A 13,043-nucleotide genomic window follows, 5' to 3' on the forward strand; every position below is an offset into this window, starting at 1 on the left:
AGCTCCCTTTCCACATCTAAGCCCTACAAAACTTTCCGTGTTTTACCCCAGATGCTTCACATGCCCTGGTTCATTCCACTGACAGAAGGTTGACCCCGGTATACCACATCGTTCCAATTCACTCTATTCCTTGCACGCCTTTCAATTTCCTGTATGTTCAGGCTCCGATCGGTCAAAATCTTTTTCACTCCATCCTTCCACCTCCAATTTGGTCTTCCACTTTTCGTCCCCTCCACCTCTGACACATATATCCTCTTTGTCAATCTTTCCTCACTCATTCTCTCCATGTAACCAAACCATTTCAATACACCCTCTTCTGCTCTCTCAACCACACTCTTTTTATTACCACACATTTCTCTTACCCTTTCATTACTTATTCAATCAAACCACTTCACACCACATATTGTCCTCAAACATTTCATTTCCAACACATCCACCCTCCTTCGCACAACCCTATATATAGCCCACCCCTCGCAACCAGATAACATTGTTGGAACCACTATTCCTTCAAACATACCCATTTTTGCTTTCCACACATTCTAAAACGCTCCCAGAACTTTCGCCACTCCCCCTCACCTTGTGACTCACTTCCACTTCCATGGTTCCATCCACTGGTAAATCCAATCCCAGATATGTAAAACACTTCACTTCCTCCAGTTTTTCTCCATTCAAACTTACCTCCCAATTAACTTGTCCTTCCATCCTACTGAGCCTAATAACCTTGCTCTTATTCACATTTACTCTCAGCTTTCTTCCTACACACACTTTACCAAACTCAGACACCAGTCAACATATACATACATATACATATCAACATATACATACACAGGCATATACATACATACACATGTACTTTTATACTAGCTTGCCTTTATCCATTCTGTTGCTACCCCGCCCCACAGGAAACAACTTCGCTACCCCTCGCTTCAGCGCGGTAGCGCCAGGAAAACAAACAAAAAAGGTCAGTTTCGTTCACACCCAGTCTCTAACTGTGATGTATTATGCACTGAAACCACAGCTCCCCATCCATATCCAGTCCCCAGACTTTTCCATGGTTTACCCCAGACGTTTTACATGCCCTGTTTCAGTCCATTGGCAGCCCGTTGACCCCGGTATACCACATTGCTCCAATTCACTCTATTCCTTGCACGCCTCTTTCCTCAAACATACTACCTATCTCTCCTTTCTTCGCATCTTGGTTACATCCACACACATTCAGACACTTCAATCTGAGCCTTCGAGGAGGATGAGCACCCCCCGCGTGACTCCTTCTGTTTTCACTTTTAGAAATTGATATACAAGAGAGAGAGAGAGAGAGAGAGAGAGAGAGAGAGAGAGAGAGAGAGAGAGAGAGAGAGAGAGAGAGAGAGAGAGAGAGAGAGAGAGAGAGAGAGAGAGAGTACAAAGCATTTCCTTCTTTTTCTTTTTTTTTATAGGCTCAATCAACGCTAGAGGAGGGGCTACACATATCTACTCAATTTCAAGCGAAGTACCAATTCCCCTCACTGTCCTGGTGCTGTGGACGGTAAACATGTCATCAGTCAAGCCCCATTTCACAGTGGCAGTAACTTTCTTTAATTACAAGTCTAATCTTAGCATCGTTTTGCTTGCACTCGTGGACGCTGACCACCACAACTTCACATCTGTAGATGTTGGCTGCCAAGGCAGGTTCTTCGGCGTCGGGTGGCGTCTTCAGACACTCTGCTTTGTGAGAAATTGTTGGATGGAAGCTTAGATCTGCCCCAAGAATGAATGCTTCCAGGCCTGATTAGAGTGATGCCCACAAAGCATTTTCCTTCAACAAACTGTACAATGAAGCCATATTCGGGGAACCATGAGATGGGAACATATGAGAGGGTATTTGATATGCGCCTCAGTCGCGCAAGAATAATAGAAAATGTCTTTGGAATTTCGTCTTCAGTTTTTCAGGTTCTCAGAAAACACATGTCTTTACAACAGGAAGCGGCACAGACTGTTGTTTGTCTACACAAATTCCTCAAAAGAAGCTAAAATTTCAGAAATGTTTAAACACCAACGGAACTTTTGACCATATAGACTGGTAACTGGAGATAAGAAAGGAAATCTGAAATGTCAAACTTCCTTCCCATCATGATCGTACAAAGGGAGACAACAATGAATGTGAAAGAAATTAACAGTGATTTTGCTCAATAACGTCTCGAAAGACTGGATGTGAAAGTATCAAAGACAGATACAGTAAAGTGCAAGAGGAACTGGTAACAGTAGCATCATATTTCATTTATCTGTATTCTGTAAATACTTCATGTGATGTCTATTGAAGAATATAGGTCATACAGCTCTTTCTACCCATGCTTATTTTCTCTTTGATTAAGGAGAAATATATTTCCAGATGATTGTATTCATGTATTTACCTCCATGGTATTCAGTGTAGCTCAACTGTCATCCTCGGACATTAGAAACTCCATCCGCTTGAAGGCAAACCATTTCGACACATACACTTGTTGTCTGCCTGTATTAAAACAAGGACAATGTAAAGTTTGTATTATATGATAAGTTCTTTCCATTTATTTTCAGTCATTATTTTTCATCATATATATATCAGTCATGACGTTTGATAGTTGATTAGTAAAACAGCTTACCTTTGCCACTCTCGACGGCATTCATTCCCAGTCCTTTCCCTCCTTAAGCTGGAGAGCAAACTTTTCATTTTCTTCTTCCCTTCTCTCGAGGTACATTCAGTAACTGGTGCAATGCTAACCCAAGCAATAATGCATCTTGACATTATTGTAGTATGAGCCATGTTGGAGATTCCAAAGCTCTGAGATGCTTCTCGTATTCATCTAGTAAAGTTAAACATTTCTCTCCGTCCCATTCTCGTATTAAACATTTCTCTCTGTCCCATTCCATGATAAACATGAAATACGCCAAATAGCTAGAGCACCACAGACACACATTTTGACTGCTCGCCAACGAGCAACTGAATCTTTTTGAGCACGCGATATTTACCGACAAGCGACGGAAAGAGTTTGGCGCGTTCGGCTCGGCTCTAAGACACTTAGTATGAGCCGAACTTTGCTCCCTGTCTGCTCGTTCGTAAGTATTAAAATGCTCATCAAGACGAACCTTAACATCATTACCTACTCTGCCCGTAGCATCATTGTGAGGCATCAGTCTCATATGTAGATTAGTAGATGCAGCTGTTTTAACCTCACTATCGGGTCCTTCGTCACCGTTGATACCAACATGCCCAGGATACTTGGAGAATTCTAGTTATGCTTTTTGCCTGTCGTCTTGCTGCTGTTTGCGGGAGTGAGGAGGCGTAACTGAGGGACCTTTGTACTGCAAATGGAAGAAGCCGTTGCCAAGGCCCCATAGATGTGCTGCAAGGGGGAGGAGGCGTTTTAGAGATCCCCCAGTCGTGTGTTGCAGGAGGGAGAGATGACATGGCTCAAAGGTGTACTCAGGCGTTGTGTGTCTGAATTGCGTTTACATGTTTGTCATGTGCAGCTTTTATCAGGGCCATGGAGCGTTGTTTGTTGGCCATTCACGCCAGGCTGTGAATCATGACCTCGGGCTGGAAGGAGTGTCGAGCAAACTTGAGGTTGCACAAAGCGGGTACCCAGGTCATTCACTCCGCCTGAAGTGTAAATTATGACTGTGGACAAGAGAGACTGCGCAGTGATACTACAAGTGAGGTTGTGTGAGGTACCAGGTCCTTCACACCTTGCTGTAAATACTAGTGTTGCTCTCATTGCCAGACTCCTGTCTGGACTACAACTGTGGGGAAGTGCTGTGTAACGGTGCAGGAAAATATACACAAAATGTGCTTCTCTCTATACCGGACACATTATACTTTGTACGCGAACATCACCATGAAATTACTAGTACTAGAGGCGAACCTCCAGTCCTTAGGGAGATAACGGGTGCTGTTTTGGGAAACTGTTAATTTATCTAAGACACAAAATTACTAGTCATTTGTAAATCATCAGCTGTAGGTGTCAAACTGCTCATCTGTAGGAGGTAACAAAATTGCTCGTCATAATCGCTAGATTATTTCCCTGAAAGCAATCATAGGTTAATATACTAAAGTACTTGTACTGAGAGGCAAAATTAGGTTTGGAGGAGTATAGATCGGTCAGGGTGGTTAAACTGTTCATCTTGAATGTTTGTACTGATGGTATCAGGTCTGAAAATTGATCTTAAAGTAACAAATTACTGGAGGGAACAGCCATACTCAGTCCTGGGGACAAACAGTTTGTCGTGCGATCAGTTAATGGAACCACTGATATTGCTTCTTAGTCTTGGGGTTGGATGGAGGGACAATTACTTGCCTGAGTCATGAGAATAAGACGGGATGAGTTCAGTCAGGTCTGGCATATAATAATAAGCCGCGTCTGCCGGGATAGCCTCGCACAACGACTTTGTAACCCGGATATTTGGGTTAGGATGCAAGTACCACAACCGTGGTCTGACATTCAAGTGCCCATTACAGTGCATGGAAATTCCGGAAATATGATTTATGGTGTGAACTCAAGAGGAAGATAACGCTTAACTGATAACTAGTCAATTGGGTAGCGGTTGTTTACATATCTAGATTTGTTCAACTTAAAAAACGCACCCTCACCTTTATTTTGGCTTAAACGAAACAAATATCACCCCTACTGTAACGATCTAAGACTTGAAGCGTAAAAAAAGAACTTGCTAGATGTGGTTTAGCTTACGGGCAATCAAATGCCTACAATCCATTGGAGCAAAGAACACTAGGGGAGTTTCTGGGGCAGGCCATTTTGGTGTGAGGTAGATGAGACTGAATCTTTGCATGAAATCATTATGCAATATGTACTTAACCTTCTCTTAATGTTAAGGATGTAGTACGTGAAATCCTTGTTACTGATTTTAGAATTGATAGTTAGGTCAACAACATCACACTAAAAGCACTTACAAATAATGAGAAATTAACTGATGTTTTATACTATAGTGTGTTCTAATGCACACACTTCAGGTAATAGAATTCATTAAGTCTATGATGTGTTAGTTCTGTTGGACTGTCATATTATCAAAATACAACCAGAGCTGAACATAAGAACACTGAGCTGACTGATTAAGTGAAAACATTTCTGGAGTTAGTAAACAGCCATTATCAGTTACAATACAGAAACTAAATACATACTTCAGTAATAGATGATAGAATATTGTATATAAACTTACAAGAACATAAACAAATCTCAGTAATCGAACGGAGCAATATCCAGAGAAAGTGATTTATCAAACACTCCACAACGAATGACATTAATCTAGCTCACAGACAGTCAAAATCTTACCTAAGAATTATTTTTAATTCCAGGTGGTGAGAGCCACTGTCGCTTAATTTGTCAATCATAGCCTCTGTGTCTGGAATCCTCATTCTCTGTACTGAGTGGAGCAAAAGCGTCACTAAACGCCCTTCTGTCTCTTAGAGTCGCAAAAGGATTATCGCTCGCTTTATAAAGCCTTTAAGCCGAGTAACTTGAGTGATTGCGAACTTGAAGCCCTAGCTTCGTTGATTGATTATCCAGCACATATCAACCAACAGCTGAGAGTCGGAAGTTGTCCAGTTACGTTTGCTGGTACAGCAGGACAACAACCAAAGGGCAATCCTAGGACTGAAGCGCAGCGGCAGCCTCAATCTCTTGACTGCATTCCTCTGCTTCCTTCGGGCGGCAGTACTGTGCGATCCGTACCGGAGCGTCCACCCTTGTCACGGGTTTTCGTTCCGTGTCACGCGCTGCGCAGAACCAATCCTCACGGACTAACGTACCAGCCACTGTTAGTATGTCGGGTGTCAATAACAGCCAAGGGGGAGCGGCCGACGACCGTTCTCCCACTTGCCCACATTGTGAGAATACCTTTGCCAGCTTTCGGAGCCGTAGGGTCCACGAAAGAGAGGCACATGCCAACTCCTTTCACCAGGAGTTGGCCACACGACACGTTCTATCTAGGGCTCGATGGACTGATGAGGAAGTGGAGCTCCTCGCTAGGGCGGAGGCAAAGATGGCAGCTGGTCCCTCACTGGTTGCTGGCCTAGGCCTGAACCAGCGGTTGCAGGCGATTGTTCCCTCTAGGACGGTCGAAGCGATCAAAGGCCTTCGACGGAAAGTGTCATGTAAAACCAGGCTTCAGGAACTGGTCTTGGACATAAACCCCCACCAGGAAACCGGTCAAGGCGAGGTGACTTCGGCAAAAGTTGTGCCAACATTAAAGCAAAAAATCATATAGGAATCAGGGCATGTGTGAGGAGGTGCCTATGTATCAACTCTGAAGCATGTTTCAGCATCATAAATGCCGAACGGAATATTGCTTCAGCCACTTAAATGCGATGCACCGCGAAGTATCCCTATTGCTATACATAATTTCTCAGCCATACTGCACACCTCAAAATATATCTCCTTGAATTTTTCTTTATGCATTTAATCGCCAGGTTTTAAGAATTGCCGGTGTATGACCAGCTACATTAATCGCCTTCACAAGGTCCATTCGTCTTTCTTGGAGAAAAGTAGAGGACGAAAGTTATCCAGCAGACGTCGCAGCAAAGCAAACTCGCCACAAATTCAGTGTTTTTAAGGTTGTTTAGTTTGTAATCTATTAGTAGATAGGCTACTGGAGCTTACGATCTCTGCTGAAAAAATAAAAACCTTGACAGACGCTTTCCTAAAGGAGGAGTAACTAGGAACATTGAACTCAGTTCCGGATTACACACTGGATATGTAAGAAGGTATCGTTATCTTGGCATAGAAATACCACTATGTACATGAAGCTGTTGCAACTACAGTTATTCGTCAGTCCAGAGAGCTTTGGAGTATCCAGAATTATAGCTGGACATAATCCATACTACGGAACAAGCGTTTATAAAGAGAGAATAATGTACCTTAAATGGAATCGTTTTTAGATTGTTTATTCTGCGCCTCCGCCTGTTCTAGTGCCTAATAGAAGTCTTGAGAAAATGCAAAATAAAGCTGTGAAAGTTGTTCTTGGTTGTCCCAGAACAAGCAAGATTTTAAGGATGAGGGAAGAAATTGTTTTATTTGATATCAGAGACAGATTAACTCATTCTTTAGGCTGGGACCCATGCTCTCACGAACTTGCCCTCTAGACTTTATCTTCTTTCTGTAAACGGATTAATGAATCTATTGTTGAACTCAAAATGTTTTATATAAATCATCATCATTTTCTGCGAGAGAAGTCGCACCATCGCGTCCGATGAGAAACTAAGACATCCTTTCCCCAAAGCGTCTGCCAATTTCACAACCTGAGGTGAAGTTAGGAATAGTGGATGACGCCATTATCCACACTTGACATCATCACCCCGGAACGAAGCCTCTTGCAAATTATTTACACAGATGAGTCTTTGCAACGAGTCGCTTGAGCTGCAAGGAGTGCTGACGTAGCACATACTGACGGTTTCTTACAACAGGGTAAATGTGTTTATAACAATCTGATTGCTAGTGCTTATTCTTCACACGAAAAGCATTAACCTACCTCAACCTGATTCATGCTGTGCTGTAGATACCCATACGAGTTTCCTCATGCTAATACTGAGCATCAGAATTTCATTCCTGTCTTCGGACACTATTAGAAAATCAGTGAACTTAAGAGACGACAGCTACGATTCATCATACTTCATCCGCTATTATGTTTTACCCATGATACTTCTTGAGCTTACGTAATTTTGCCCATTGCAAACATTTCAGTGAATATGTAACTTGTTTAGATAGTGCAATCATTGTGTTTCTATGTATCCTGTCTAGAGTCACCGTCTACAGGATAGGTAGGAACTGACGTTAAACTCACCGCTTTTTAAGGCAAAAGATCAATCATTAGTGTAACTAATGTCGTCACAAATGAGAAATTGCCTGATTCATTTCTGTGAGGTGATATGCACGTTCATGGAAAACAATATCTGGTTCAACATACATATGTTGCTGTTTATAGTTTCCCAGATTTACACAGCAACAGTTGTGATATGGAAAGCTCTTTCTTTATCGCGAGTGAAGGATAATCTAGTCGTCATGAGGTAAAGTGATGGCTCACGAACGTAAATTTATATAGCATTCGGTCACCTCCTTTCACGATGTTGCAAGAGCCTTGCAGTCAGTTGCAATCTCAGGGGAAGAGGCAAGATAGCATTGCTGGGCACTTAATGGCCGCCTTTCCAGAGAGAAATAATCACAATTAACCTCAAAAACACATCCTTTTTCATACCAAACTCAAGACAACGAAATTCAAAAGGCTTCAGAGAAAAAGAAATCTTAGAAAAGAACTATCTACCAGACGTAAGCTTTGATGAGAGAGAGAGAGAGAGAGAGAGAGAGAGAGAGAGAGAGAGAGAGAGAGAGAGAGAGAGAGAGAGAGAGAGAGAGAGTCTCAACAAATCCATACACTTCTTAAAGGCCACAAAGAAACCGCTAAACAACTGGATTGTATGTTATATGGAGTTTGTGTTATCATTTTATAAAGAAGACTTATAACTCACTAGTTATGATCAACAAAACACTTGTGCATATCAAACCAGAAATGAGTGTGTGTGTGGGTGGGTGGGTGTGTGTGTGGGTGGGTGGGTGGGTGTGTGCGACACAGAAACTCATGAACAATGTCATTATGTACTATTTCACTATTTCAAGTATTTGATAAATCTGCATCAAACTATTACACATGACCATAATTTCCCCACTGTATGAGTACCAGTTAAAACAAATTGATTTAACTTTACAAATGTTTCCATAACATCCCAACATACGTAACACATCAGTGTCACCCTTGGAACACAGTCCTGTTTATTTGTACTAAGATCTGAAGGACAGTATATATAGGGAGACTGTATGTTTTCTTAGAATTATCTTCATCACCTGAGGAAGGTGGTAAAGATTTCTCAGTCGGTGGAAGTAGTTTGACGTTGAGGGCCTGAATGACCTTGGCAATTGATAGGTCAGACTGCCAATCAAAATCTAATTTCCTATTATACTTCTGTTAGACCCAGTCTCTCTCTCTCTCTCTCTCTCTCTCTCTCTCTCTCTCTCTCTCTCTCTCTCTCTCTCTCTCTCTCTCTCTCTCTCTCTCTCTCTCTCTCTCTCTCTCTCTTCGTTCCCACTAAAGCACTCTCCCCTGATGCCAAATGGGGTCTTACACTTTCATCACGTCTGAGCGGTCACCCACATCCCCAGCGATCCCCGTCGCTTCGTTGCCTCCACTCAAATGCCATTCTCCGGCTGTCGCATCGCCACCTGGGACAAGACCGCAGCTGTATATATACGTTTTCCCACTTTCACCACCCAGCCTTACGCCATCTTCAAACGAACACTTTCATTCCTCGTTATATACTGGTTGGATTCTTCCCTTATATCGCGATATATAATCTGGTTAAGTCAATGAGGAGGGTCTGTGGTAGTCTGTCTCACAAGCTCGTATGTCTTTTACACAAATTCACCATTGCACCAAGTCACGTAATTGTCGGTGAGTTGGTCTGTTATTTGGCCTATCGACATCCAGGATTAACTAACGTCATTAACGTCAAGTTATAACCACTAGTAAGATCTTGAACACCTCCTTCAGGTTTATAAGATAGTTTAGGGACCATGTACGCTCGCTCAGAGTACTTGGCAATTCGTTCGTAATTCGTCATTTGTTCTCTTATTGTTTTCGCGTTCCATGCTAGCCTGTCCGTGGTGTCAACAATGCACAGCTCGGAAGATCCCTATGGTCAAACGTTCCTCGAAAAATCGTTCAGAATTTTTCTATATCTTCATTCATTTTAATTGAAACAGTGGTTCCCAAACATTTTAATACGAAGCTTTTCTTTTGGTTTTCACGAAATCCTCACACCTATCTTCAATAGTTTTTACATTCTGTTTTATATGTTTTGTATCATTGAGGATCACCTAGTTGGCAGTTAGTTTATTCTTGCATCTCGTGAACACGGATGAAGACAGGTAAAATGAAAATAATGTCAGCATATTACAGGTAGTATGTACATTATTTCAATCAGCACTTACAGGAAGCAAATCAAATTAAACGAAAAATCATAAGAATTAAAACGACACTTTTACATCTCGTTGACCCACTCATACAAAAAACTCGTATTGTTCTCCAAACTGTAAGTAAAAACTGTCAAGATATGGCACATAGTAGTTGGTTATTACCATACTGGATATAAAGATTGGTTTGATTCATATGCTGCCCGTCTCTCATTAGCTTTGAATTTCTAAGTTTTGAGGTAAAAAGAAAAAAAAAAAAAACACAAAGCAAGTCGTCTTCTACGTCAAGTGTGTTGCGCTCGTTTTTCCCCCCAATACGATGAGAGTTGACAGGCCAACTTAGCAGCTATAAGTAAAGGAAAATGGAATCTTGAAAGGAAGTACTCCTTCGGAGGGTTTTGGGTGAACTGAGAAATATTTCATCCAGAAATCCCAGACTCATGGTCTCAAAGATACCCTTTGCAGTCGAGTCACATATCTAATCGATGGCTTCTTCTTGCAAAGGGTGTAGTAGCGAGCCCACATCAATGTTAGATGGAATTTGCACCAATTTCCAAACAAAATCATCCTAGGTGACATCTGGAAAGTAGTGCATAGATTTCTGAAGAATGGAATCCAGATAATTCCCCCCACCCCCACCCCCACCCCCACCCCACCCAAGTCATACTGATCAAGATCTTTCTTCTCTAGTCGGAGTTCACCGAGATGAGGTAACGATGAAAAGCTCCCAGCTTGTACTGTACGTTTCCATAGTTGAATTTTCTCAATGAAAGCTCTGAGTACGTCATAATGGGTAATGATGTTTGAGTTTCTTCCTTGTATATTTGAAGTGAGGTTCTTGATAGGCTCAGAAATGTCAATAAGATGTGCCGAGTGAAAGCTAGAACTTTTCGTCTGTGAGTGCATCGTACAGTTCTTTTTGTTTCTTGCTTTGAAAAATTTGCTCTTTTACCTTGAGTTCATAAAGCTGACTCGGAATATTTCCTCACGAGAGCCATTGGCTTCTGTGTGGAACAGGAGGGCTTTGTGATCACCTCCCAAATCTGAGCAAATAGCAGCAAACAGTCTAGAGTTTAAAGAGTTCTTCACACAAAATTCAAGCTTTTATTATCATATATAGTAAGTTGTGTAGGTCATCTGTAAGAGTCTTAGCAGAAAGCGCTTGTCTGTGGATGACGCAGTGAGTTCTAGTTATGGTTTGATTCTCTTCTTTGTCCAATTTTATGAAACCAGAGCAAAACCCAAGCATCGCTGTGACACCGTCAGTGGACACACACCCACTAGCTTTTCCCATGAAAGATAATTTTCTTGAAAAAGTCAGAAACATTTGCAAAAACATTGGAAGCCGTTGATGTGGTCTTCAGGGCTTTTGAGGAAAGGATTTCCTCTTTCACTCCTCCTATATCTGTAAATCGAGAATAAACAGGCAACTGACAGCATTAGGCAACATTAATGGCTTAGTTGCAATGTATCGCAGAAAAGTAGGACGCTTTTATTTCTAAAACTTGTAATTGTATGTCATTTGCTAGTTCATCAATGCGACATTTCACTGTGTTATCAGAAAGTGAAACCTCAGATAGCTTTTTCTAGCTTCCTCTGCCAAGGACAGTATTTACGGCACTCAACAAACACGGCTTTACTGAGTGTCTCCAATAGTGATCCTTCTTTGCTGTGGCAGTAAGTACTGACGTCTCGTAAAATGCTTCCACCACTTTGAACGTCTCCTGATGAAAAGCTCCGGTGGTGTCCACCTTCAAACGTTTCCACCCCTTATGTCTGGTTGTCAAACATTCCTTTGGCTTGCCTTTCATTGCCTTGTGGTTTGTGTTCAAATGTCGCTCCAAACGACCGGTCTCAGGGCATCATTGTTGAATAGTGCATGGAATACGACGCTCTGAGGGAGGTCAAGCCAAGCTTGATATACTCTTCTATGTACTTCCTTTTCTTTGTCACAGGCATTCCTGCAAATTACTACACAGTCACACACCACACCACACAGTTCCACACCACACAGTCATACCCGTCACACACCACACCACACAGTCACACACCACACCACACAGTTCCACACCACACAGTCATACCTGTCACACACCACACAACACAGTCACACACCACACCACACAGTTCCACACCACACAGTCATACCTGTGAAACACAATGCCACAGGCACACATCACACACTCAGACACCACATAGTCACATATAACAGTCATAAACCACACGACACAGTCATACAACTTAACTACAAGGTGGATTAAATGAGACCACACATAAGCTTTGTTGTGGGGAAAGCCTACGTCCACATCACGACATAGCTACAAGCAAAATCCACAAAAAAGATAATTTGAAGAGGAACACACGATGAGAAGCATGACATACATCTAAACACACACCTGAGGAAAGGGAAGATTGGTGGGTGGCAGTGTTGTGAGAGAGGAGCAATTAGTTAGCAAAGTATCAATGGCATGTATAAGACGGGTGAGCAATAATGTTGATGGATAGGAACTGAGTGATAAGGGTGACAACTGCATTTTGGTTTTGCAAGGATGTGTGGCAAGTTTAATCAGAGAGAGATTTCTCTTGAATGACATGAACTCACAATTTCCTTATCAGTCTCTTGTAAACAAAAAATCGTGCAACCTCCCCACTCCCTGTATCCACCTCACAACCCCCAAGGGGTGGCGCGCTTGGGAAACACTGATGTAAAGCAAATACAGCGTGTGTAATGGCAACTATACCTCTGCTTCGGAGAAAACATTTCTGAATTGACCACAAACACGAATTTCAACTCTTAGTTTCTCTCATACCCAATGTGTTTTAAGTTCCCAACCGTCATAGTGAAATCAGGAATGAAGAATGCTGCCATGTTGGACTGACATCCTTAATCTTTCCGCGAACACATAATATCCACTTGGAAACTGCAGGTAGCGATTGCTTATTCTCTCTTATACATCTATGACTATGTAGCGTATCACATGTTGTGGCGAGACGTGTTGTGGGTTCGTTCTCGTCAGAGTTAAGACTACAGCGACCTCATAACTTCCACGTTAGATA

Source organism: Panulirus ornatus, chromosome 13, assembly GCF_036320965.1.
Source record: "Panulirus ornatus isolate Po-2019 chromosome 13, ASM3632096v1, whole genome shotgun sequence".
NCBI lineage: Eukaryota > Metazoa > Arthropoda > Malacostraca > Decapoda > Palinuridae > Panulirus > Panulirus ornatus.